Source organism: Rousettus aegyptiacus, unplaced genomic scaffold (genome assembly GCF_014176215.1).
Source record: "Rousettus aegyptiacus isolate mRouAeg1 unplaced genomic scaffold, mRouAeg1.p scaffold_m13_p_13, whole genome shotgun sequence".
Lineage (NCBI taxonomy): Eukaryota > Metazoa > Chordata > Mammalia > Chiroptera > Pteropodidae > Rousettus > Rousettus aegyptiacus.
Window position 1 is genome coordinate 79697648 of NW_023416288.1, and position 27520 is coordinate 79725167.

At 36.6% G+C, this 27520-nt stretch overlaps 1 pseudogene; it reads left to right on the forward strand.

Moving 5' to 3' along the window:
- The first annotated feature begins 1646 nt into the window (after positions 1-1646).
- LOC107516427 lies at positions 1647-26398 on the forward strand (annotated as a pseudogene).
- The last annotated feature ends 1122 nt before the right edge of the window (positions 26399-27520 follow it).

The window sequence follows — 27520 nt, forward strand, 5'->3', positions numbered from 1 at the left end:
ACTGAAATGAAAAATACCCCAGGAGGAATTAACAGTAGATTAGATGAAGTGGAGAATCAAATCAGTTATTTAGAAGATAAGGTAGCAGAAAATAATCAGAATAGCAATAAAAAAAAAAAAGAATCTAAAACAATGAGGATAGTTTAAGAGGCCTCTGGGACAGCCTTAAGCATACCACTGTTTGGGATACCAGAAGGAGAAAAGAGAGAGCAAGGAATTGAAATCCTATTTAAAGATATAATGACTGAAAACTTCCCTAACCTGTTGAAGAAAATAGACTACAAGTCCAGGAAGCACAGAGTCCTAAACAAAAGGAATCCAAAGAGGTCCACACCAAGACATCATAATTAAAATGCCAAAGGTTAAAGACAAAGAGAAAAGCAGTTAGTTACCTACAAGAATGCTCCCATAAGACTGTTAGCTGATTTCTCAACTGATATGTTGCAGGCCAGAAGAGACTGACAGCAATTATTCAAAGTGATGAAAAGCAAGATTATTCTACCCAGCAAAGCTATCGTTTAGAATCAAAGGATATGTAAAAAGCTTCTCAGACAAGAAGTTAGAAACTTCTTTAAGAAGAAGAATAAAAAAAAAGAATAAGAAAATGGCAATAACTACACATCTACCAACAATTATTTTACATGTAAATAGATTAAATGCTACAATTAAAAGATAGTGTAGCTGAATGGATAAGAAAACAAGATTCTTACATATGCTGCCTACAAGAGACTCACTTCAGACCGAAAGACGCACACAGACTGAAAGTAAAGGGCTGAAAAAGATGTTTCATTAAAATGGAAACAAATAAATAGCTGAGGTAGTAATAGTTATACTAGACAAATAGACTTTAAAACAAAGGCTATAACAAAAGACAAAGAAAGACCCAGTTATCTCACTTCTGGGTGTTTATCTGAACAAGCTCAAAGCATAACTTTAAAAGGACATGTGACTATATCTTTATTGCAGCAATATTTACAGTAGCCAAATTATGGAGGCATCCTGGGTGTCCATCAATGGGTGAATTGATAAAGGAGCAGTGGTATACATATACAATGGAATATTACTCAGCCATAAAAAGAATGCAATCTTATCATCTGCAGCAACATGGATAGACCTAGGGGGTATTATGCTGAGTGGAGGAAGTCAGACAGAGAAATACAAATGTCATATGTGAATCTAGAGAATAAGATAAACAAACAAACAACAAAAACAAGCTCATGAAGAGAGCATTTTGATGGTTGTCTGATTGGGAGACTGGGGAAAAGGGGAGGGGATTCAGAGGTATAAATTGGTAGTTACAAAAATGTCATGAGGATGTAGGATATAGCATGGGGGAATGTAGTCAATAGTATTGTAATAACTATGCATGATCTCAGATAGTACTGGATTTTTGGGGGCGATGACTTCAAAAATTACATAAATGTCTAATCACTGCTATACATTTGAAACTGATATAATATTATATGTTAACTATAATTGAAAAATAAAATATAAAAAAATAAAAATATAGAAAATGAAAGGAACCTTTCTACCTGCCCTTCCTCCTCCTCTACCCCTCTTATGCTCCAGGGCACCCTCTGGCTACTTTAGCTCCCCAGGAGCTCAGAGATTAGCAGGGCCACTTTAGTTTCCTTCCAGCCGCCATCATGATCATCCATCAGGACCTAATCAGCCATGAAGAGATATAGGTTCTTCATCTATAAGATCCAGGAGCTCTAGATGAAGGTGCTTGGAGGTAGAGGAGAAGATAGAAGAATGGAAGGTACCATTGATGACTTCCTCATTGGTGGAAATGCCTCCACTGAAGAACATGAGGGTGGAGGTAACTGAAAGCACAATAATCACTGGTGTTGATATTATCATGCACCATCACTTACAGGAGAACAGCTTCACAAAAGAAGCCTACGAGAAGTATATCAAAGATTACATGAAAGTGAAGAGAAATTTGAACAGAGACCAGAAAGAGTATAACTTTCATGATAGGGGCTGCAGAACAAATCAAGCACATCCTTGCTAATTTCAAAAAAAAAAAAAAAAAAAGAAACTACTGGTTCTTTATTGGTGAAAACATGAATCTAGATGTCATGGTTGCTCTGCTGACTACCGTGAGGGTGGTATGATCCCATATATGATTTTCATTAAGGATGGTTTAGAAAAAAAAAATGTTAACAAATTTGGCAATTTTAATTTATCATTGGTCATCATCAGAACTGGTTGCTGCTTTTCATCCATATACCAGGACAAAAAGGACTGATGTTATCTTAAGTTCTTCATTTACTTGACCTTAATTTATTTAGAGTGGAGACATTGTTTTTAAGAAAAACATGTCACATAGGTTGTCAAAAAATAAAATGCATTTAAATTCGAAATATAGTGAAAAGAGACTAACATAGATACTTGTAAAATGCATATTTGTTAAAGGAGTTGTTTAAAAAATATATGAGCAGTTATAGAGAAATAAGAAGACAAATGACCAGATAGTTTTAAATGGGCAAAATATTGGGACAGTTATTTACATAATAGATAGCTAGATGGCAAATAAGCACATGAGATGATGATTAAAACTGTTAGCCATTAGAAAAATACAAAATAAAACTGTAATGATATACCACTACATATCTACTAGAACTGATAAAATTAATACAGCTGATATTACTGAGTCTGGTAAGTATATGGTGTAACCGAAAATGTATATATTGCTGGTGGGAATGCAAAATGATGCAACTACTTTGCAAAAACACTTTGTTATTTTCTTATAAAATTAAATATGCTCTTATCACATGACAGTCATTTTTTTTCCTAGGTATTTATCCAAATGAAATGAAAACATATGTCTACACAAAGACCTATACATGAATGTTTATAGCAGCTTTTTCATAACAAAATTCTAGAAAAATCCTCATTGTCCATTAACTGGTGAACAGATAAACAAAGTATGATCCATTGGTACTAGGAATAGTATTTAGTAAAATGGAAAGAACTACTGATACATGTAAAAACATGGATTTATCTCAAATAAGCTAAGTGAAAGAATCCAGATGCAAAAGTCTATGTAATGTACAATTCCACTCTCTGATATTCTTCAAACTGTGAAGCCATAGGGATGGAAAATAGATCAGTGGTTGCCAGGAACTGGGATTAGAAAGAGGGGAACATAGACAAAGGGTCATGGTTTATGAGGGACCTTTTTAAAGTGATGGAAATGTTTTATATATTGAATTTTTGTGCTGGTTACATGACTCTACACATTTATCAAAATTTATCAAACTGTACACTTAAAATTGGTGAATTTTATTGGCTATATATTATACTTCCATAAATTTGACTGAAAAAAAAAGCAAGGGAACAGTAAACACAAAATTCAGTACACTTTTAAAACACATTTGACTGCATCCAATATTCTATTCAAGGAGGTTGCTTCCTCTACCTTAAGCTTCAGTGATTCCAGTTAAGTGGCTTCTCAACTATGCCTTTTTGCTCTAAAGTACCCAAACCCTAAACAAATGAGTGTATTACGTTAGGATTACTAGTAAGGTAAGACATGGGTCTGATAACATGGGGAGAAATTCTAATGTAAGAATTTAAACTAATCCTATTTTAAGTATAAATTACTGAAAAAGAGTACAATCATCCACTCTAAATTGCAAATGGACAGAAAGGATAAAAAGAACTGAAACTTCATGGAGAAAGCTGATTATTAGAAATACTGATTATTAAAAATTATTGGGATTTTTATCATTGAATGAATATATGTGAGCTTTGGGAAGAAAAATTAGCCCATCTTTCTTGGCTCGTGAGAATCAAGCAAATGGTTACCTCATTGGAGAGTGGGTAAGAGAGAACTTTGGGGGAAAAGCAAGGAATTGTAGAAAGTGAGCATATAAACAGAAGCAAAAAAAAAAAAAAAAAGCAAGGATAGGATGTTTTCAGTAGAAGAAAATGATGAGATGCAGAGATTTCATAGTTAGGAAAAATACTACTAAAACAAGATAATAAAGACAGAATTCTCTCAAAGAAAAATAATATATGATTTCAATGTAATGACAATTATCTTGTGTATAAAATTAGAATAAATCTACTTGAAAATTTTAAAAGAAACCAGATTTTATCTTGGTCTGAAGACTCATAAACTGGTTTTCTGGTGTGGAAAGCACTACTAGCAAATCCCAACCCTTATTAAGGGGATTTTGAGATAATTTCTATTCTTCTCTAAAGTACAAATATATCCAAAGAAATGTCTTTACTGGGAAAAACGAAGACTGAGATGGATAAATATAAAATTTTAAAATACTTTTACGAAGGTAGGTAACTTAAGTTGCATATGCAAAAAGTAATTCATGTCTTAATTATTTATGCTGTCTTTGAAAAAGATATTCTCTTACATAAACACAAGATCAATCTCACATCCCATAAAATATTTGTTGAGATATAACTGACATATGATATTGTATAAGTTTAAGGTGCAAATGTGTTGATTTGGTACATTAATAATATTGCAAGATGATTGCCACCATAGCATTAGCACCTCTATCATGTCACATTGCTTATTTTTTTGTGATGAGAACAGTTAAGATTTAGCCTCTTAGCCACTTTGAACTTTGTAATACTGTATTGTTGGCTATATAATCACTGTATTGCATATTAAATCTCCAAAACTTATTTATCTATTAATTGCAAGTTTGTACATTTGGTAACCACCATTTTACTCTGCTCTTAACAAGTTCAGCTTTTATAGATTCCATGTATAAATAATGTCATATGATATTTGTCTTTTTCTTTGTGACTTATCCCACTTAACATAATGCCAGCAAGGTCAATGCATGTTGTCACAAATGGCAGGATTTCCTTCTTTTCCATAGCTGAATATTGTATACCACATAATTTTTATCCATTAACTATTCCATGTCTTCACTATTGTGAATAATGCTGCAATAAACATGGGAGCACAAATATCTTTTTGATACCCTGTTTTTATTTCCTTTGGATATATACTTAGAGTGGGGATACTGGATCATATGTTAGCTCTATTTTTAATTTTGGAGGAACCTCCATTCTCCTTTTCATAGTGGCTGAGTCAATTACATTCCCACCAATAGTACACAGGGTTTTTCTTTCTATACAACCTTGCAAACTTTTGTTAATTTCTTGTCTTCTGAATTATAGTCATTTTTACATGTGTGAGGTGATATCTCATTTGGGTTTTGATTTACCTTTTTTTGATGATTAGTGATTTTGAGCATCTTCATGTACCTCTTGGCCATTTGGATGTCTTTTTAAAAGAAATGCTAGCTCTTTTGCCCATTTTTTCATCAGATTGTTTTTTTAGTTTGTTATTTAGTTTTATGAGTTCTTTATATATTTTTTGATATTAACCCCTCATTCAAATATTTTTTCCAATTTTGTAGGTTACCTTTTCATTCTGTTGAATTTTTTTTTTTTTTTTTTTTTTTTTTTTTGCTGTGCAGAAGCTTTTAGTTCGTTGTAGCCCACTTATTGATTTTTTACTTTTGTTGCTAGTGTATTTTGGTGTCACATACAAAAAGTTATTGCTAAGGTACCCAGTTTTGCTTTCTTCATCCATTGCTCTCTGAAAATCTTAATTCTGCCTTCTATTCTCTTGGCTCTATCCTCCAAGAAGTACATTTTCTGTTCAAATGGCTATGCTTACAGTTAAATAGTTCTCTCAGCCTGCTTCTTACAGATAGAAAATTGAAGGTCTATAGGTCTGTTTATATTTTGAATTGTTCTAGTCCAAGCTGTTGATGCTTTGTCTAAAGTCATTTTCTAAAAAATTTTTGGGTTTTCTATGAATATTTTTGGGTTTACTCCATACACTAAAAGCCTCATCCATAATTCCTGCCAAACAAACCTTTCTACTTTTGGTGTGTCACACTAATATATGACAATATTTTTAAGAATCTAGAAGTCATTTTGTCTTGTTTAGAGGGTATAGGAGACTGCCATAAATCTTTCAGAATTTTAACAAGCATCTCACATCTACATCCTTAATTGGTTTTTTACTTTGAGGCCATATTTTACTCAATGTATCTTAGATTTTATCTTTGCCATGAGACAATATCTCATTTTGCTCTCTGTAGAGACTGTCCAGGGCATTCTAGATTTTCTCTGGATTTTTCTTACATACCTTATATTTCTTTCTTTAGCGCATTTCTCTCACAGTAACTTACCACATTCTGCTGAAAGAAGCCAAATGACATGTTAAATATTTTGCCCAGAAGTCTTCACAACTAAATCCACAAATTCATTTGATATATTTTCTATCTTTCTCATTACCACAGGAAATGGTATTGACAAAATTCTTTCTCTACACAACAGGGATTTTCTTGTATCTAGCCTCTGTTAGTAACTTTGTCATTGCTTTTCCAGGCTCTACTGACAGTTTCCTTGTCACCCTACCAGTCTTTGTCTCATTTCTAATGTCAATACTATGTGTCTTAGGACATTTATACATTTGCTTACTGACAACAGCAATACCCTAGTTCCAGGTACCAATTTCTGTTTTAGTTACCTATTTCCATGTAAGAAACTACTTCCAAACCTAGTAACGTAGAACAACAACCATTTATTTATGCATGATTTGTAGTCAGTGTAAGGTTTGTTGGGGTTAGATTACCTCTTTTTCCTTGGTGTTGGTTGGGCTTGCTCATGAGCATTGAAGACCTAAGATGGCTTCACTTTCATGTTTGATGCCTCAGCTGAGTGACTGGGAGGCCTGTGTCTCATTGGTCCTCTCTTCCTTTATAATCTCTCATTCTCCAGAGCCTCTAGAAACATGGCTCCTCTTTTTAATAGGGTAGTTGTACTATTTTACACTACTGGCTTCCATGGGGTCAAACACAAAAGATGCAAGGATCCTGAAGGCTTATGTAGAACAGGCACGAAGTCACTTCCAGCACATTCTATTGGTCAAAGCAAGTCACAGGCCCATCCCAGAGCTCATAGGAAAGAGGATATGGACACCACCTCTTGCTAGGTGGGGTGGTAAAGAATTGTGGCCATTTTTAATCCATGATAGTTACTAAGTTTGATCAGCCTTAAGAAACAATTGAGATGTAGTTTATCTATCATAAAGAGATGCTCTATATAAAAGGAGTTTACTACTAGAAATCTGAATTTTCTAGTCATCCAATCTAAAAATCAATTGCTCTCCTAACTTTGAGTTGGATGTCTTGTTAATTGCCTACTGCTGAGCAGCCTTTTGCTCTCCTTTCTTTGACATAGGCTTTACACTCATTCATCTCACATTCTTTCTCCACCCCCATGATGGGTTTCACTTTGGTTCACTTTCTAAAAGCCTTTCGGACACCAAAATTAAAAGCCACATCAATATGTTTTATGCCCATTAAACTAAACGTAGTTGGATAGAGGTATGGGAACCCATGGTCATGTAAATACATTGTTTATCACAGCAAATTTTATTCACCTAACTTTGATTTCAGTAATGATATGTAAATACTATGCTGTAATTTGCCTGGCTGTGTTACCAAAATTATATAAAATAGTACAAAGCATTTTCATGTAGGTATTTGATATAATAACTGTTTAATATAACCAAAACTAAACCATTAAAATTTCAACTTTAAAAATATTACCAACTAATTGGTTGGTAATTAATTAGACTAGTTATTTACTAGACAAAATAATTATTTAATTGTTTATTAGTTATTAATTAGTTAACAAGTTAGTCTAACTAATTATTACCTAATTACAATTAATTTGAAACTTAATAACTAATTTCTTGGAAGATAAAAATGGGGTGCGTCTCATGTATAGGTTAAAATTCAGAGACGAAATGAGGAATGGTATAGTCTTAGAGGAAGGGTAAGGATGAGACAAGAATAAGGTATGAGATAAAGTGCAGAGATGAGATGTTAGTTGAGTAGAAATAAAATTCAGAAAGAACTGAGATTCAATTGTACAACAAGAATCAGGAAAGCTGCACAAATTTCTGTGTACTAAATTAGTATTATTATTTATATTTTTGTCATAGTTTTTTTAAAAAAAGAAAAAACCTTGAGAAACTCATCAGAAAGCTATAAAATGCTTTCCTACTACTGCCCGTTGTCTTCCACTCACATGCTGCTCATCTCCATGCTGATGCCTCTCTCTTGCCATTCCTCCTCTCCACCAGCCATATTCCAGCAATCCAGTAATACCTGCTCAAATGTTGACCTTTCAGAGATCTTTCCCAGGAGACAAATTCATACTTTCTGACACTTTTGACACCTAGACTTGGTACCACTTCATTAATACTGGCCTTGTCTGAAACATATAATTGATCACATCAGTATTTGTTATATTAAATTGCTACACAAAATTGACTAGAGAAAATTTATTCCATTTGTGCACTGTACCTCTCTGATTCTGCAATTAAACATTTTAATTGCAAAGGAGCAGAGTGATAGAAATAAGAAAAATAAAAACTCAACCAGTTCTCAGAAGTCCTGGATTCTTGCTTTACCTCTCTCATTTACAATCTTTGTGGGTATCAGCCACTCTTGACCTTTCAGATTTTCTCCTTTCAGGTTACTCTGGCTCCCCTATTGGAATGCATTACTGATAAAACAGGTGATGACTATAAAAAGACTTTGTAAACTCTAAAGCATTACTTATTGTCATGTTACTTGATGGCGGAAATCTTCATTTACTCAACTTTGTGCTCCAAAGTTTCTAACAGTACAAGATATACAATTTGGGTTCTATAAAAGTTGTTTGAATTGAATATACATGTAATGAATACCTAGATTTTTCTAATCTATATTAGATGCTCCTAAAGCTGGTCCCAAATGTGGTAGGTCTCAGAATTGGTAGGGGAATAGGGAAGTGACACAGGAAAGGGTATGTGGTGAATGGGAGCACAACCCTACAAAAGAACTCTGGGAGAACAGGGGCATCTGCCTCTGAGTTATCCCACCTAAGGACTATGGAAATTGGAGATTTATTCACTCCCATTAGTCATTTGTGAAGGGCTGCTGGGGTGGGTGTTGGTATTTTCTGGAACGTCTAGATTTTTGTACCTTTGTATTGGGTGGGTTCCAGTTGCCAGAGAAAGCCCTCAGATGGTTGGAAATTAGGCTGTCATGCAGTTCTATATAATGAGATGCAGGTGAGCACCGTCTGCTTCAATGGCATTCTCTCTCTGTGCTCTGTCCTTGCACCTATGAGAACGCCTGTTTGAATAATGTATATTCTCATTTTAAAACCTGTTCAGTACTACCAACCTACAACTGAGAGAGCCATGCTGTTATGTCACTTTCCTTTGCTCAAATACAAGCATTTCCTCAATAGATAACCCTTAAAAAAAATCAGCTTCACTAATGATCATTGTGAACATGTATGTTTGCTTTGAGATTTTGATGGAGTAAGCAGCAGTAGGCTCTGGCAGAAAAATGAGAGGCTGTGGTTACCAATTAGGTCTCTCTCCAATCAACAACCTGTTTTTCTTTTGAAGCACAAGAAAAATGAAGCATTTCTGCCTTCCTATTCTGTTAAAGATTTTTCTCCAGCCACAGTACCATTCTTGCTCCTTTGCAGATCTCTTTCTGTAGAGGATTTTTATGTAATTTATAAGCAGACTGTCTCAATTGACTTCACTCCAACAGGCACAGCTTATTTGCAATACTGCAGTAACTTGTCTTTAGTCACCATCTTCCCTTAGGATGAACCTTTTATTTTCAGTCATTCTTTTCCCCTACACATTTGACCAGCTTTCCCCTTGTTCATGATCTTACCTCCTTTACCTACCATGGCATTGTTGGCTACACAAGGTCTCCTTTCTCACATTATTCCTAACTCCATTCACATATTTTTGTTCTATAGCCAATGCCTTCATATCATGACATATTTCTTAGAAAAGAAGCCAGAAGCCTTTTTTCCAGAAAGAACAAGATAGTAAATATTTTGTTTGTGGGCCATATAGTCTCTATTGCAACTATTCGCCTCTGTAGTAAGATCACTATCTTGTTGGTCTTGGCAGTTTGAACAATTGTTGAATTGAGCGAGCTTTACTTTTACTTCTCTGTCTCTAATTCTCCACATCCACTTTATCAGCAAGTCAAATTGACTCTACTTTCTAAATATATACAGAATCCAAGCATTTCTCACCATTCTCCAGATCATCCTTGACCATCATTCTCACCTTAATTGTTTCAGTAACCTCATAACTGAGTTTACTACATTCATGCTTGTATCCCGTGAACCACATCTCAAGGTTATTTTCCACACAATGTCTAAAGTAAAAGAAAAAATGCCATTCCTTTTGTGCAATAACTAACTATCTTACTCAGTGTAAAGATCAAGGTATTTTCAGCGGCCTCCAAGGCCTAATATGAATTGTAAACCATGTCTCCCTGACCTCATTCCCTGCCTTTCTCCTTCCTTATTCTACTCCAGCAACATTCATCTATTTGCTGTCCTCAAACGCACCATCATACTCTTAGCTCAGGGCATTCACACTTGAATGTTCTTCCTGGAAAACTTTCACCAGCATGCAATCATAATGGTTTACTCTCTCATTTCAAGTCTTTGCTCAATTTTCACCTTATCAGTGAAACTTTTCCTGACCATCATGTTTAAAACAGTACTTTGGAAAGGTCAACGAAGATGTGCAATCACTATGCTTTGATTTCATTTGGTGGGCACTGAAAGGCAAGATTTTATTTTCTAACATGAATCAAGCCAGCAAATTGAAAAACAAAGATGATATTTTTTAACAGAGAATTTGCAAACACTATATTTATTCCCCTTGATCATTCTCTATTTTGTAGCTAATATTTTGGAGGAAAGGTACGCAGATAGTGATATAATTGGTTTAAAACAATAGTCACATCAATAAATTCCATCTATTTCTCATAAGAAAGAAAAAATGTCATTTTATGGTTACATTAGTGGGTCATAGTATTTTTTTCAAGGGTTAATCACATAAACTGTGTTTAAATTTTCAGGTTACTTTCCTTTATCCACAAAACTTTATAGAATTATTCCACTGTCTTCTGGTGATTTTTCTTATAAAGGGAAATATAAGGTCCTTTTTAATTTTTACTTATAGATTTTACATGTTAGAGGTTTTGTATTATTTTTGGAATAAAATATGATTCTAGGATTTACCTAATTGTGATTATATTTATATTTATATTTATCACAATTATGTTGATGTTTCTAAATTTGTATCCATGGGTTTTTTTCAGCTCATGAAATTTTCCTTCAACTGTGTTATCTTAACTATTTCGGTTGCAATTGCTGTAGAGCCTTCCTTAGGAATATCTGTAGTTCTTTAGGTTGTACCTCTGATTCCTATTCCCTATACCTATCATATTTGTTTTCCTTTCTTTTGTCCCTTTCCTCTGAATCATGGGAGATCTTTGTCTTTGACATGACCGCCATGATTTTTTACACTGTCAATTCTGCCCTTTACTAAATTCAATAAAAATTATATTTCTGTGATTTTATTTTAGTTGCTTAATAAATCATTCTTATTTCATACATTTCCTAATTTTTCTTTGCATCTCAGCAATATCTTTATGTCTTTAAGTTCCTGTATGGAGGTAATGCCAGTTTCCCAACAATTTCTGCTGGTTTCAGTATCGAACAAATTTTAGAATTCTGTGCTTCCAAATTATCAGAATAATATTTCCTTCTGTGGTTCTACAGAATTAGTTCATGGGTCCTATCATTGTATTTTCCAATGCTCACAGTTTAAGAGACCTGACAAGACATGTCACTCAACAATAGGCGGATTAGGTGAGTTGTCTTCTGGTTCTGTGTCTGGTCGTTTTGGTGTCCGGACATGTTACCTGGCTTTATTCCTATTGTCCAGTAGGCCCTGCTAGCTTTGAGCTGGTGTGGTAGAGACTGCCAGTGTTTACTTATTATCCTTACCTTTCTCCCCAGCATTTATTAGCTGTCCTTGTAATTAGATTGACGATGTTATTAAGTTCTGGGCAAAAGCATGTGAGTTAAAGTGATATGCAACACATTGACTGGTTTCACGATTGTGTCCAGAATCTTTTTCATATGCATGCGCATGTGTGGGCACACACACACACACACACACACACGCACATCTGGCTAGAAGATAAAATGGTAGGGCCACACAATAGGAACATAAATCCCTGAATTGCCACTTGGAGCAGAATTGCTTTGAAAAGCTACATGACTCACATCTAACTGATGTGAAAAAAAATACTGACTTTTTTGGATATAGATAGATGTAGATATAACTTTACCTGTAGACTTTTGCTCTCTCCCTCCCTCTCTCCTTCTAATTTATTGATGTGGATTTTTAGGATCTTCTGAATATTGAAAGGCAGGTTCTAATGGAGAAAGGATAGAGGAAGAAAAGAGTAGTTCCAAAGCAGTAAAGAAGTAAATGCCTGTCATGATTTTGCTTTCGGAATTGAGGTGCAGAGATAAAGTTTTTCTATCAAATTTCAGTAAGACTTGGGATAGAAGCACTACTAAGTATGTATTTTAATCTAGCACTCAGATTATATTGTACTTTCATAGGGACTTTTTTAGTTACTTTTCTGTGACTTTTAAATAATTTTAGACTTACAGAATAGTTGCAAGAATTGGGAAAATAATCCCTTTTCGTTCTTCATAAATTTCTCAATAGTTAATGCTTAACTGCATATGCTTTATCATTTTCTCTTTTTATGTACAGATATGATTATTTTTTATGAACCTTTTACAAATAAATATACAAACATAGTATAATTTTTATAATCAAGAAAATATCATCAATATAACACTATTATCTAATATGAGAACTTAATCCACATATTTACAATGGTCCATATTCATAGCAACTGTGTGCGTATATGTGTGTGTTTGTCCCTGCTTCTGTGTATATTCTACCCACTCTCCAGTTTTGGATACAATCTAGGATTGATCAAACTTTTGCATTTAGTTTTTATATTTCTTTAGTCTCCTTTATATTGGGACAGTTTCAGTCTGTCCTTTGTAATCTTGATAGAGCTGTTTTTGCAGTCTGTCCATCAATGTAGATTTATCTGATGATTCCTCATGATTAGATTTAGGTTATGCATTTCTGATAGTTATTTTATGTATCAGCTTGACTGGATCATGGGGTGCCCAGATATCTGGTTAAACGTTATTTTGGAGTGCGTCTATGAAGGCATTTTCAGAAAAGATTAACATTTTAATTGGTATACTGAGTAAAGCTGGTTGCTCTCCCCAATGTGGGCGGGCATTATACAATCCATTGAGGGCTTGAATAGAAAAAGAGCATAAAGGAAGGGAGGATTCCCACTTGCTTTCTTTCTCTACCTTACTGTTGAGCTGGGACATCAATCTTTTGTCCTTGATACTTGGTTTTCAGGCCTTTAGACTTGGATTGGAATTTATATGATAGGCTCTCTAGCTCTCAGGCCTTCAGACCACAGCACCAGCTTTCTTATGTGTCCTGTTTGTGAATGGAAGATTGTAGGACATCTTAGCCTCCATTATCATGCAAGTCAATTCCTTATAATAATAAATTCCTCGTTATATATGATTTTGTATGTATATAATTGCAAAATTACCGCTGAAGTGATCCTGTGCTCATCTGACTTTCTAAGTGCATAATATCAGGAGGCACATGATGAAATTTGTCCTAATTCTGGTGCTTTAACTTTTATCATGTGGTTTATATTGCCTGTGTCTAAACTTTATAAAAATAATCTTCATTTTTTTATATGTTGCTTAAGCATTATGTTTATAAGTTCATTTATTACTCGTGTGTGTGTGTGCACACGTGTGTGCATGGTTCATTTATTCCTAATGCTGAGTAGTATTCCTTAAGAGTTAATCATATATCATAGTGTATTTATTCTTTTTTTATGAACATCTAAGTAGTTGCAATTTTAATTATTATAAATAATTTACTATAAACATTATTTTGTATGTTTTTTGGTACATTTTCACCTTTTTGTTGGTTACATATTCAGGAGTGAATTATCTGTATTATTGGACATTTATAAATTCAACAAGTTTTCTAAAGTGGTTGTACTAACTTACAGTCCCACAAGCAGTATTTGAATATTCTTATTGCTCCATATTTTTGCTAACATTTGGTAAGGTTAGTTTTTTTAAATTTGGCCATTTTGATGGGTAAGTAGTAGTTTTCACTGTGGTTTTAATTTTCTTTTCCCTAATGGCAAGTGAGACCAAATATATTTGTGTGTTCTTCTTGGTAATTTGAGTATTGTCTTTTGTGATACAATTGTCTGTCTTTTTTTACTATTTTTAATTAGCTTATCAGAATTTTTTCCTTACATATGTTGACAATGCATCCTTTGTCAAATATATGCTTTGCAAATCTTTTCTGCAATCTGTGGATAATATTTTTACTTTCTTAAAGATGCCTTTTGATGAATAGAATTTGATTATGTATGTAAAGGCCTTTTTTCAAATGAGGTCACATTCTGAGGTAATGGGCATTAAGACTTCAACATATGAATTTAGAGGGTGTCAGACACAATTTAACAAAAAGATCACTTTTCTAAACCCTATTGTAACAAGTAATTGAAAAACTCAGGCATTTCTTGGTAAATAAATATTTCAGATCTATATTATTTATCAGGGGGCATTTTCAATCTGTAATAAATGATTTATGGCAAACTCTAATGGAGTTTCTTGTTATGTCAAGAACCATTTTAGAGAAAGAAACAAAGGCAAAGAGAAGACCAACAATATGTCCAAGGTTATGCAGCCCTGAAGTGTAAATTTGGCTGAAATGTGGCCACTGGACCTATAACAGGTCCATCGTTAACCACCCTTCATTAGCTCTATCTAGAATTTATTGTTCTGAATTTTTTTTTTTTTGTCTAGTGTTTATTAGAAAACATTCTAATTACTGGAATCATAAATTAGAACAGTGCTGAGTGTAGGTAGCTTCTTCTGAGGTTTAATGGGCAGGTATATTTCCCCCAAGATTTGACATGGTACCTAAAATTAATATATTGCTCAGTATTCTGATTAAGGCACTGATAGCACCTTTCAAAATACAAATATTATCTGGCAGAGAATAATGTATTAAATAATGGTGAGCATTAGCACTCTAATGAAATAATTTCTCAGAAATTAGATAACGATTTATTTAGCTGGGTTCTAAGGAAATGAGAATGCAGCAGGTAGTTTAGATAAGAGAGAAGTGATTGAGCAAGATTTGGAGTATTGAGGCTATCAGAGAAGACTTTAGCTTAACATCAAAATAATTTATTTATTGATGTATCTTTGGTCAATTTCCCCAACTTTTCCTGACTCTATTTTTTTTTTTTTTGTTATTGTTGTTTATGTACTTTTATCTAACCAAGAAGCTATGGGATAGGCCAAATGCTAGCATGCCATAGAGTAAAAAGTCAGAAAGAGAGGGCTCAATAGGAACAAGAACGATCTTGTCAATATTTCTCAGTTGTATGTTATAATGTAAAAGAAATTGACTATTAGGAATTACCCTTCTGGAATAGTGAACGTGGAAAAGGACTGTTCAGAGTGATGCCAATATTCATCTCTGTGCACTTGTGTTGTCTAAGATCTGTTTCCATGGTCTAGTCTACTGGATAAACTGAGTTGGCTTGGCCCACTTGTTTGTGGTGCACTAATCATAAGAGTGGTTCCAGACCAGGCATCTGGGAGAGGAATCAGGGATTATAGTGAAAGCATGAAGGAAGTGGAAGATGAGGTGGGCATAGGACTTGGGATAAAAAAGAGGACCAAATGGGAATAAAAATGAACTTTGCAACTTGATGATTTTGATATGGCTGAATAACTACCAGCTGCACACACTGCCAATTACCCACCGAATACTCAGTCAAGAGCTGTAGGCAACAATGGTTGATGTTCATGCAATGTTACTTAAATCTATATTTAATATGTTAGAGGTTTGTTATTCAAAGAAATGTTATTCATCATTTCAAAATATTCTAAATGGAAAAACAATAAAATATCAGTAAAAAATTCTACTTTCTCTGAAAATAATAAAAATTCTAGCTATTCAACCAAACATACATACTCAAAGTCTCATAGATTACTTTCTTTTAGGTTTGAAAAGAGATTCTGCATTAACTCTTAAGATATTTTTCAGGTCTGAATTTATATGTCAATGAAATCTGAATATAAATCAGAATCAAAATCTTACTGCTGGGTCAAAAAGAACCTTAAATGCCATCTGAAGAGTCCACCCTAAATATAATGTTTTAATCTAATCTACATTTGGATAATTATAGTGATGGGGAATTCACCTTATCCCATTCCTTCTGGAGACAAACTTCATTCTAAGGAAAATAAAATTTATTTATACCTTCCATCCATTAGTCTTAGAAATATGCTTCACTTGCATAAGAAAATTTTCATTTCTTTCTTAAAAATATCTAAATATCAGTTATCAGATTTTCTGCAACTCGAGTAGGACAAAAGTTAAAATTCTTTGATCAGTTTTTTTATATAAAAGACACTGATATAATTTTGAGTTACTTTTCTTTCTGAAAAATTATTTTTTTTAATATATTGAACATTAATTGGACAGTTTTTTTAAAACACAGACTTAAACTTAGTATGTAGAATTCCAACTGCAAAACTAAAGTGCTTTTTAAAATATAATTTGAAACATCAATAATTATTATCAAGAATATGATCTCCTGAGCAAAAATAGCATTATTACTTATAGGCAAATATTTAATAAGCTTAAAGCAGGATGGCTTATTTATCTAATAAATAGATCTTCCTTCTGCCAGACTCTGTGCTTTGTCTTGGAGATTCAGTATAAAAGAAGACACAGCTACAGCCTCAAAGTGCTATTCCTGGGGAAAAAATGACAGAAGAACAGACGTTAACAGTACAGTTAAAGACTATAAAAGGAGACATGAAGTTCTACAGGGAAAAAGGCCAGCTATCTTAACAAGTCGTGGTATTGAGGGGAACAAATGTCAAAGGCAGGGTATATGAGACTTACCTGATACAATGGGCCATGGTGGAATTGCAATTGGAAGAGTTGCATGGTGTGGAGGAGATCCATTCAGAAGAGAGATACTGGACAAAGTTTTACAAATGAGAGAAGTGACATATTCAGAAAACTGCAATTGCTTATGCATGACTTAAAATGAGGAGGAAGAGGATAAGAAGGAGAAAAAGGAAGGAGAAGAGAGGAGAGGAGAGAGTTAGAGTTGGGAAGTGGAGAGAAAGTGAAGATCAGAATGAAGAGCTAAGGTCACATTATGAAAGTCCTTGTCAGACTTTATCTTAAGGGAAAAGAAAGAGCACTGAAGGGTATCAAAGGGATCCTTATTTTAGAAAGATCACATTGATCGAAGAGTGAAGAAGGGCTAAAGGGGATCAAGAATGGATGCAGAGATATCAATTAGGAAACTGTAGGAATGATCTAGGAATGATGGTAGCCTGAACTTAGGTAGCAGCTCTGACCTGGAGAGATGTGGGAGAATTCAAAGTGTACTATGAAGAAGAATCCAGGTAAGAGGAAGGAAAAAAAAGAGTGTCAATACTGATATCATGGTTTCAGCTTGAGCAACCAGATATATAAAGGTGCCATCACTGAATTAAGACACAGAAGACAAGTGGTGGATCAAAAGGAAGAAAAAGCTTGCTTTGGTTGGAGATCATGTTAAGTTTGATGTGCTTTGGTGGGAATTTGAGTAAGATATATAGTGGCAGTTAAAATATAGGGACTAAAGCTCAGAAGAAAGTTTTAGGGGTGGAGAGAAATTTTAGAATGTCAACATTTGAGTATAAATTAGAGCCCATGTATGGATTTCATTGCCCAGGAAGATTATGAAAGGGGCTCAAGGAAGGGTCCCTAAGGAAAGTCAGATGATCAATAAAGGGGAATCATTCAGAGTGTCGGAAAGACTGATTATAGAATGAAGAAAAATGTGTCCCAAAATAAAGAGGGGAAAAAATCTTTCCAGAAAAGGTAGTCATAACTAAGAGTGACTAAACTCCAAAGAGGTTGAATGGTTTAGTAATATAACTACATAAAGGTAGCCTCTGGACTTAGTGACCAGAGAGCCCTTGGAACCTGGAAGTAAGTGTTTTCACAGTGGTGGTAGGGGCCAAATTTTGCATGCCTTATGATGTGGATGGAAGGTAAGGATGTGGAAGCAGTTAGTGTAGGCAGCACTCAAAAGAGCTTGGCTGTGAGAAGAGAGAGAAAGCAGAAGCTTAAGAGAAACTTGGGGTTGAGGTGAAGGCCCTTGGGAATGGATCAGATTCTGGCACATATGAAAATGGAAAGAAACCAGGAGAAGGTGTGGAGCTGAAGATACAAGAGAAAGATAACAATTATGGAGGGAGATCTCTGAGAAAAGAGGGAGAAGCAGGATCCAGAGGACAAGTGGAGGCTAAGACTGGAGAAGGAGAGAGAGATTGCCATTGTCAAAGGAGAGAAGGAGAGAGAGATTGCCATTGTCAAAGGAGGCGAATATGTTGGTGGCTAAGTTTGCTGCAAAAAGTTGTGTGTCTTCACTGTGACATTGGAGAGGGCATATCAGCTTGCATTCTCTGAGAAGCAGATATCAAGATGGGAGATTTATTGGGGGAAAATGCTGGTGATAGATAAAAGGAAGAGAGAGCAGTAGTAGGTTGTGAGAGCCTGACTGCGATATGGTCTGACACATATCAAGGAAAAGGGGTAAAAAGGACTGAACAGGAAGACCCCCAAACTGCAATATAGCTCTGAGAACATCTTGGGTTGGGTGTTGGAGAGTCCTCAAGCAAAAGCTACCTGTTAGAAGAGTCCTACATCAGACCCAGATGTCCTGTCTCTAGTAGCTTGCATATTCAGTCAAAAGCTGTGTGTGGAGAGAGTGTTGGCTTTAACATGGCCACCATGGAAGAGCTGAAGGCTAGGCAGTTGGAAGTTTCTTGCACCTTCTCTCCCCAAGACCACCACATGGGGCATTTCCTGAGAGAGAGGAGAATACAGCAACTCCAGCTTCTGCTCCCTGCAGTATCTCCACCAGTAACCATGTGTCTTTGGCTTCCAGGCTCCGGCTTCTAAGTTCCAGCCTCTAGTGTGATTCTAGTTCCCAAATGCCTGTCTCTGGCAGCTGCTCTCCTCCCAAGGTCTCTCCAACTCTGGGTTGTACAGCTTCTTGTTGTTGTTAATCTCTAATTGCATCATCTTTTTCTGTTTGGCCTTTTAGCTCTTCTATCACTGTGTAACCAATTTCATGCATGAAATCCAATCTATGTGAAAGACTAAAAGTGGTTTCTTTTTTGGATGGACCATGAGACAAGGTATCCCATATTCATACCTCCCCACTCTTCCTCCCGTCCCCTAAAACTGGACATAGAGTTACTTATTTTGTTTTGTTTTGTGGTCTCCTGCCTACATTAAGTAGGAGCAAAAAGTACTAGAAACACATCTGAAATGGCTGGTTCTAGCAAAAAATTTTAATCCAGGGTTTTAAAAGAAGCCCAAACATTGTAATTGGAACGAATACAGTCACTAGATTTTGGCCATTATGAGCTCAGTGTTTCTTGGTTACATTATTCAATTCCCATTTATTCCTCACATCAGGGGCAATGCTTTTCTTATTCCTTTCTTATTTCTTCAGTTCTGGAGAATGTGTGATGCCTGCTGAAAATACACTGAGGAATAATAACTTTGTGTTCACTATCTTCACAACTAAAACTGTGCTTTGAATATTCCTGCAGAGTGTGCCTGGTTATGCAGTATGCTGATTTTTATTGGGCACAGGGAAAAGAGTAATTTTTCTCCTATTATAACCAACATCTAGAAGGAAGAAAAGATACTTCTTAACCACAAGATCATTCTGGGGCCCACTGTAAGGGCAGGGAATGATATACTTTTTCTATTATGATTTATTCTTTGTTTTTCCAATGAAATAGCTATATTAGGTAAAAAGCCATAATTCCACCCAAATATAATTTGCAGAGCCATTCTGCAAGAACTGTGGGTTATATTATTGACACTGGCAGTACAGCAGCTGGCCCTCTCGTTTGCTACTGTCAGTTGTAAAGAGGACTTGTGTGCCAGCAGCACCTTTTACTAATCATATTTTGTCAAGAAATAAAACAAGGAGAGGTGGCTATTCATTCAGTGGCTTGCACAAAAAATCTAGTTGTCTGGGGTAGATTCTTACAATAATGGCCCCAATGTGTTCATGCCTCTCTGTATGCATTTCACCTTACAATGTGACTTTGCCCACAAGAGGTGAAATACTTTTCCATTCCTTGGCCAGAGACTTGCTTTGATGGATGTGACAGATGCACAAGTAATGCAAACAGAGGCTTGAAAGTCCCTTGGTTCTAGAACTTGCTCTCCTGTGTCAGGATCCTGTGTCATAAGGTGAGCGAGCCCAGGCTGCAAGGTTGCAATATGAAGACCCTGTGGAGAGAGCAGACCGGCCAGCCCAGCTAAGACCCTAGACTAGAGAAACTGTAGTATTGTAATGTGAGCTCTCAAGGATATTTTCATGCCCCTCCAGACTGAATTCTCTTACTTTCAATGGATATTTGGTAAAATTTTTAAAATACAGTTCAATGTTATTTCTTAATGAAATTACATACCTAATTTCTTGTAGATAGTTTCATTTTTAAGTCTTCCTGTTGTTTCACTAGCAGAGTTATCAGAGGGATATATGCAAGTATACAAGCCCATTTTTTTTGTTTTACTTTTTAATAGTGTATAAAATCATGAACATACATAATATTATTGTTCTGATTTACTAAGCTTTGGGTGGTTTATGAGGTAGCAAAATCTAATAGTGTCTAAGTGAAATAACCTTTGTGAAATGCCTAACACAGACCTAATGCATTCTAGGTGTTCTATACCTGTCTGTTGGAATGATTGCAAGGATGTCTAAGTCATTTGTAAAATAGAAAATGAAATATTTCTCCAGCCTTGAGATCCTCTTAGAAGAAACTATAGTGTACCTCCATTTACGTCTTCATATATTTTTCTTAACCAGGATAAGTTTAAATATGTACAGATTTTTTACCCGTTTATCTAAGGGAACATTTAAAAAGGGTAGACGAGCAAGAAAAGGAGACAGAGCAGAAGGAAAAGTGGAAAGAGAAGTTTTTATAGTGCAGTCTGGCTCCACTACAGGAAATGAACACAAAACAAATTGGGCCTTACAGCTATTCTTAAGAATGGGTTGGGGAAAAAGAACTGATAGACATTTAAGAACTGAAGGAATCAGGTACCTCTGCTACAGTCTTGTGTACACTTAAGGTAGAGGTAAGGCTGTGTTTATTTCCACATTTGGGAGAGAAGTTGTGAAATACCTACTCAGCTCAACAATATGACTGAGTTAAATAAATATTTCCCAGATAGATTGTATCTCAGGCTTCCAAATTAACTTCAGTGTGAGCTCTTAAAGGCATGTTTCAACAGCTCCTAATTATAAAGCATTGAACATTTTAATGGAAGACCAAGAACAACGACAACAACAAAAATATCAAAGAAGTGTTTGATAATACAAGCATTTTGTTTATACTTCAAAGAAGGAAGATCTTGAAATATTTCGATCACACAGAATAGAGGTTGGCAAACTACAGCGCACAGACCAAACCCAGTATTGCCCCCTTTATTTTAAAGTTTTATTGAAACACAGACTTGCTCATTCATTCACATGTTGTCTGTGGCTGCTTTGGGACTACAACAGTAGAGTTGAGTAGTTCTGACACAGACCATATGGCTTGTAAAACCTAAAATATTTACTATCTGCCTGCCACCTTTACAGTAAATGTTCTCCAACCACTGACATGGAAGAGGATAATGATAACCGCATATATCTATGACTAACAATAATTGAAGATATCAAAATATCATGATATTTTCCTTAGCCGTCTTTGCTGTTTTATGTTAATGACTTTGTAGTATGGGTTCCAGCTTGAGCATAAGCCTCAGACATATCTAGGTAGGAAAGTGGGAGCTCCAGAAATCTATTTTTATGGGGACCAAGAAGTATCTTTAGAGAACTAAATTTGGCCTGCAGCAGAACCTCTCTCAGGACTGTGCCACTGGACACCTACTACACAAATACAAATTAATAAAACTAGAAGACTTAGGAGTTTTGCGTAGTACATAGAAACAGACATGAAAAGACGGCCAAGATGGGAAGACAAAGAAGCAGAAACCACGAGAGAACAGAACAGATATAATGGAGTCAAGTAATCTAACAGGTGCAGAGTTCAAAACACAGGTTATAAAGATGCTCAATGAACTTTTGGGAAATGTAGAGAGCTCCAACAAAAAGATAAAAATGGAGATGGAGATTATAAGAGGAAACCAGTCTGAAATGGAGAACACATTATCTGAGATGAGAAGTATATTAAATGGAATAAACAAAGAAATAAACAAAGTGAATAAAGAAGAGGACTATGTGCCCTATCTAGAGGACAGGAAAGCCAATTAGGACACTCAAACATAATGGCGAGAAAAAGATACCAAGACTATAAAGATGATTTAAGGAGGATAAGGAATACTATTTAAGCTCCGAATAGTCTTCTGATTGGTGTAAGTGAAGAAAATCAAGATGTCGAGCAGCTATTTGAAGAAATAATGATGGAAAACTTCCCTAACCTGGTGAGGGAAATGTACATAAAACCCCAGGAACCTCAGAGGATTCCAAAAATCAGAGATCTAAAGAAGCCCATACCAGGACACATCATAATTAAAATGCCAAAGGATAAATACAAAGAATTTTAAAAGCTGCAAGAGAAAAACTAATAACTACATATAAGGGAACACCCATATGACTGGCAACTGATTTCATAAGAGAGACTATGCAGGACAGAAGGGCTGGGCAAAAAAAATTTTTTTGACACCATGAAGACCCAGGATCTACAACCAAGAATAATTTATCCAGCAACACTATCATTTAGAGTTGAAGGACAGATAAAGAGCTTCTCAGACAAAAATAAACTAAAGGAATTCATCACCACCAAGCCAGAATTACAGGAAATGTTGGAGACACATGTTTAAGAAGAAAAAACATGTATCAAAAACAGGAATAAAGAATGTAACAACTACATTTCTATCAATAAATACCTTAAGTGGAAAAGAATTAAGTGCTCCAACCAAGAGATGGAGTTGCTGAAAGGATAAGAAAACAAGACCCTAACATATGAAAAAGAAGGGGATGGAAAAAGATATTGCTGTGATGAACCTAGATGGTATTTAAGTCAGATAGAGAATGATAAACACTATATGATTTCATTTATATGCAGAATTTAAGGAATAAAAAGAACAAACTAATCAAAAACAGACTCACAAATATAGTGGACAATGTTGTGACAGACAGAGGGGAGGGATGTTTGAGGGCCTGGGAGAATAGGGTGAAGGGTTAAAGTAGTACAAATTAGTAGCTGATAGATGGTCACAGAGATGGGAAGCACGATATAAGGAATGCAGTTAGTATTAATACGTTGGCTAGGTGGAGGGTCAGAGAAGGGAGGGAGCAATTGAGGGGATCATTTTACTAACTATATGGATGTCTAACCAATATACTGTATACTTGAAACTAATTAAAATTTTTAAAAAAGACATTGACTGTCACAGAAGGGCATGATCTGATTAAAACCGCAAATGACCCTCTTAAAGACTGGACTTGGCAGGCACCAGACAAATCTGGGGTCTATGCTATTCTGTGGTGTCAGCCCCCATTGTGGCCAGTTTTGTAGCCAGTCAAACTGAGTTAACCTTACTCACTGATGAGCAAACAGCAATCAGGCCTCAACTACAAGAGAGCAAACACAATCCACACAAGGGACACTCCTGGAAGACCCAACTCAGGTGACCAGGAAGACTGTACCAATGGGCCCGCAGGACATCTATCACATAAGAACACCCTGACAAGACTGAAAGACATGGCAGATCTACCTAATGCATAGAAACAAAAAACAGGAGAAAACTCCAGAAAAAGAACAAAACAAAATGAATGAAAGCAATCAAATAGATAAAGAGCTCAAAACATTACATACAAGGATGTTCAATGAACTTAGGGGAAGAATAAGTCAACTTAGTGAAAACTTCAACAAAAAGATATTAAACATAAAACAAGCTATAGAAACCATAAAAAAGAACCAGTCTGAAATGAAGAATACAATAACTAAAATGGGAAATACACTAGAAGGAATCGAAATCATATCAGATAAAGCAGAAGATCGAATGAGAGTTTTGGAAAGCAAGGTAGCAAAAAGAGCCCAATCTAACAGCAGAAAGAAAAAAAGAATAACAAAAATAAGAATAATCTAAGGGGCCCAGGGACAATATGAAACATACCAACGTTTGGATCAGAGGAGTACCAGAAGGAGAAGAGCAAGAAAAAGGGATTGAAAATTTGTTTTAAAAATGACTGAAGCGACGTCAGCAACATGGCAGAGTGAGAGATGTCCCCAGATCTCTCCCCTTAAAACAGAAAAAGCTGAACATCTAAAACTCAACAAAAATACCCAAAATGCATGCCAGCATATTTGAGCGTGGGATCTGTGCATAAGAGCTACCATAGGTCAGAACTCCAGGAGTCGGGCGTAGACTGGGAGAAACAAAGAAGCTGCCTCTCGTAGTCGAAGAACCATGCATGATGAGGGGCAGGGGAGAAGGTGCTGTGGGTTCACTGAACGACCCTGTTGTGAGTTCCACACTGCCAATGGCAGTGCCCAGGGATCAGGGCAGAAAGCAGAGAAGTTGGGATGGCAGAGAAGTGAGGATGGTAGATAAACAATTGATTTTTACTAGCTGTGGCTGCAAAACACAAGGCTAAGCCACAGTCTCCATCTTCCAACTCAGGAGTTCACTTCCCCCACATCCTCCAAGACCGAACACTGTGGAGCCTGAGGGGAATCTGAGCAAATGCTACTGAAACTGTCGCTAACACTGAAAGGCACTGAGACTACGGTAGCAAGCATGGTTAAATATCTATAAGGAAAAAAAAATGAATTATTAAGATTTTATATAAAGCAGGGATCCAAGAGGCTTAGATTCCACCTGCTGGAAACCAAAAAAAAAAAAAAAGAAAGAAAAAAAGAAAAAAGCCTTCTTTGCAACAAGCTAAAGAGAGACCTTTATATAATAAATCTTTCTGGGGGGGGGGGGGAGAGCAGAATACACTTCCATTAATGCCCAGGAGGAGAAATAGATCATTAAACACCATGAATAATCATGGTGACAAGACAGCTCAGAAAGAAAGAGAAATTCTCCAGAAAATAAGCTTAAAGACAAAGAAAAAGGTAGCTTAAATGAGAGAGAATTCAGGATGGTACTTCTGAAAAAACTCAATGAGATCCAAAATGATTCATATCAACAATTTCAGAAATTGAAAAAAAAATTAAAAACCCAGATGAGCAGAATGAGTTCCTTAACAAGGAGATTGAACCCCTCAAAAAGAACCCAATAGAACTTCTGGACATGAAGAACACAATGAAAGAAATGAAAAATGAAATAGCAAGCTTGGAAATGTTGTCGACCAAATGGAGGAAAAGATAAATGATATCCAAGACAAATATCTAGAAATAAATAAGAAGGAAGAAGAGAGAAACCAAAGAATAATTTTTTAAAAAAATGAAGATCGGAGGAAGATAGCGGATTAGGTAAAAGTAGGGTTTGTCTCCTCCCAGGACCAAATTGAAATTATAACCAAACTATAAAATAACCAACATGGAGAATCACCTGAAGTCCAGCTGATCATAGCACCTACATCTGATAATATAAAGAGCCACCTTGACACTGGTAGGAGGGGTGAAGTCTCGAATCAGGTTGGACCCGCACCCGCAGGTGGTGGAGGATCACTGGGAGGAACGGTGAGTCTGCAGAGGCTCTTACGAGGGAGAAGGAGGTCCTGGTCTCATCTGGGTCTCTCCAGCAAAGGGTCCCAGCCCAGGGAAGAGGGGATTCCAATAACTCTGACTGTAGAAAATGGAGGGGATTATGGCCGTCTAGGTGAAACAAAAGGTGACTGAACCCGTAGAATTCCCTTTGAAGGACCCATACAAAGGCTTTCTGACCTGCAAATGCTCACCTGGGGTGCCAGTGGTTGGTCAGAGCCTCCTGTGGGTTTCATTCTAAAAAGACCTGGAAAGGCAGCCACATTGTGTCTTAGTCTGACCCCACTACCAGGCAATCTACAGCTTGACTGTAGACCTCTCCCACAGGGCCATTTGGAAGCTCTGGTCTGAGAGCTGCGTTTCTAATCCCAGCAACAGTGGCCCGTGCCATGAGCTACATTTCAGAGATAGGGTCAGGCAGATCGCTGCTGCCAACACGAACTTGGGTGGATATCGGAGACCTCCGGGCCATTCCCAGACAGCAGCTGGTGTTGCTGTGATCGGGGTCTTCTGCGAGAACTCACAAGAGTTACAAAATTGCAACAGGGCTGTGGCTGTATTGATCTGACTGCTATTGTTTCTCTGAGATCCTGCCCCACCCTACCCATAAACTGCCCCAGGGGAGCCCATTGACAGTGAACTGCCATAGCCTTGCCCTTTCCCTCCCCGAATCTCCTAACCCACACAGGCAACAAACTTTCGCTGGCACAGGATAGGCACTGCATGAAATCAACGGCAGGTAGACCTTTGCTGCCTACAACAGTTGCAATATTATGTCCAGGGAGCACAGGGGTCTGTGGGAATGTCCTTGACAGCTGCTGGTCTTACTGTGATCTGTGTTTACAGTGAGAATGTCCAGCTACAGAAGTTGTAGCAAAACTGAGGCTGTATTGGCTGAATGGACCTTGTCTCCCTGAGATCCCACTTCATCCAAGCCACAAAGTGCCTGCAGCCCATTGACATGCGGCCTCTTGTGCCCTGCTTGGCTCTGGGGTTAAGCAGCTAGCTCAAGCAACAGACCTTGGCTAGCACAGTGAAGACATTTCAAAGAAAACAGTTGTGGACAGACCACTGCTGTCTGTACAAGCTGCAATATCTCTTAAGGGGATTGAAGGAGTCTGTATTGGCCTATTGGCCCTTGACTCCCTGAGCTCCTGCCCCATCCAGTACACAAAGTGTCTGCTGCACAATTGGTAGGCAGCTGCCCCTGCTCTGGGGTAGCACATTTAGTACCAGAGTGGGCAGCAGTTGACCTTGTTATGAGTGGAAACTTGTACAGTGAGCCACAGAGACAGCGCGGGCACATAAACTGACACTGCAGTGGCAGGGGGACATTTACTCACTAGACACAGGACACCTCCAGAGTCCCTGCACCACCCAACATGCATGTCACCCAGAGGTTCATCCAGTTTCAGAGACTTACAGGCATCTGCTAGGCCTTGAGGAACACTGGCTCTCTGTTCAACTGCCATAAGTCAGGGATGGGGGATAACCGAGAGCTGCCTATGGTGTTGTCTCTTCCACGTACCTATAGATCCAGCATTGACAACCACCAGCGGATCACTTTGTAGTTCTCACCAGGTAGCCCTGAGCAATCAAAAGCAGTGGCTGACCTTGGCCTATGGGGGAGACCCTCCCAAGGGGCCACAAAACTGATGCATCTGGAGGCTGGCACCAGACCACAATGGAG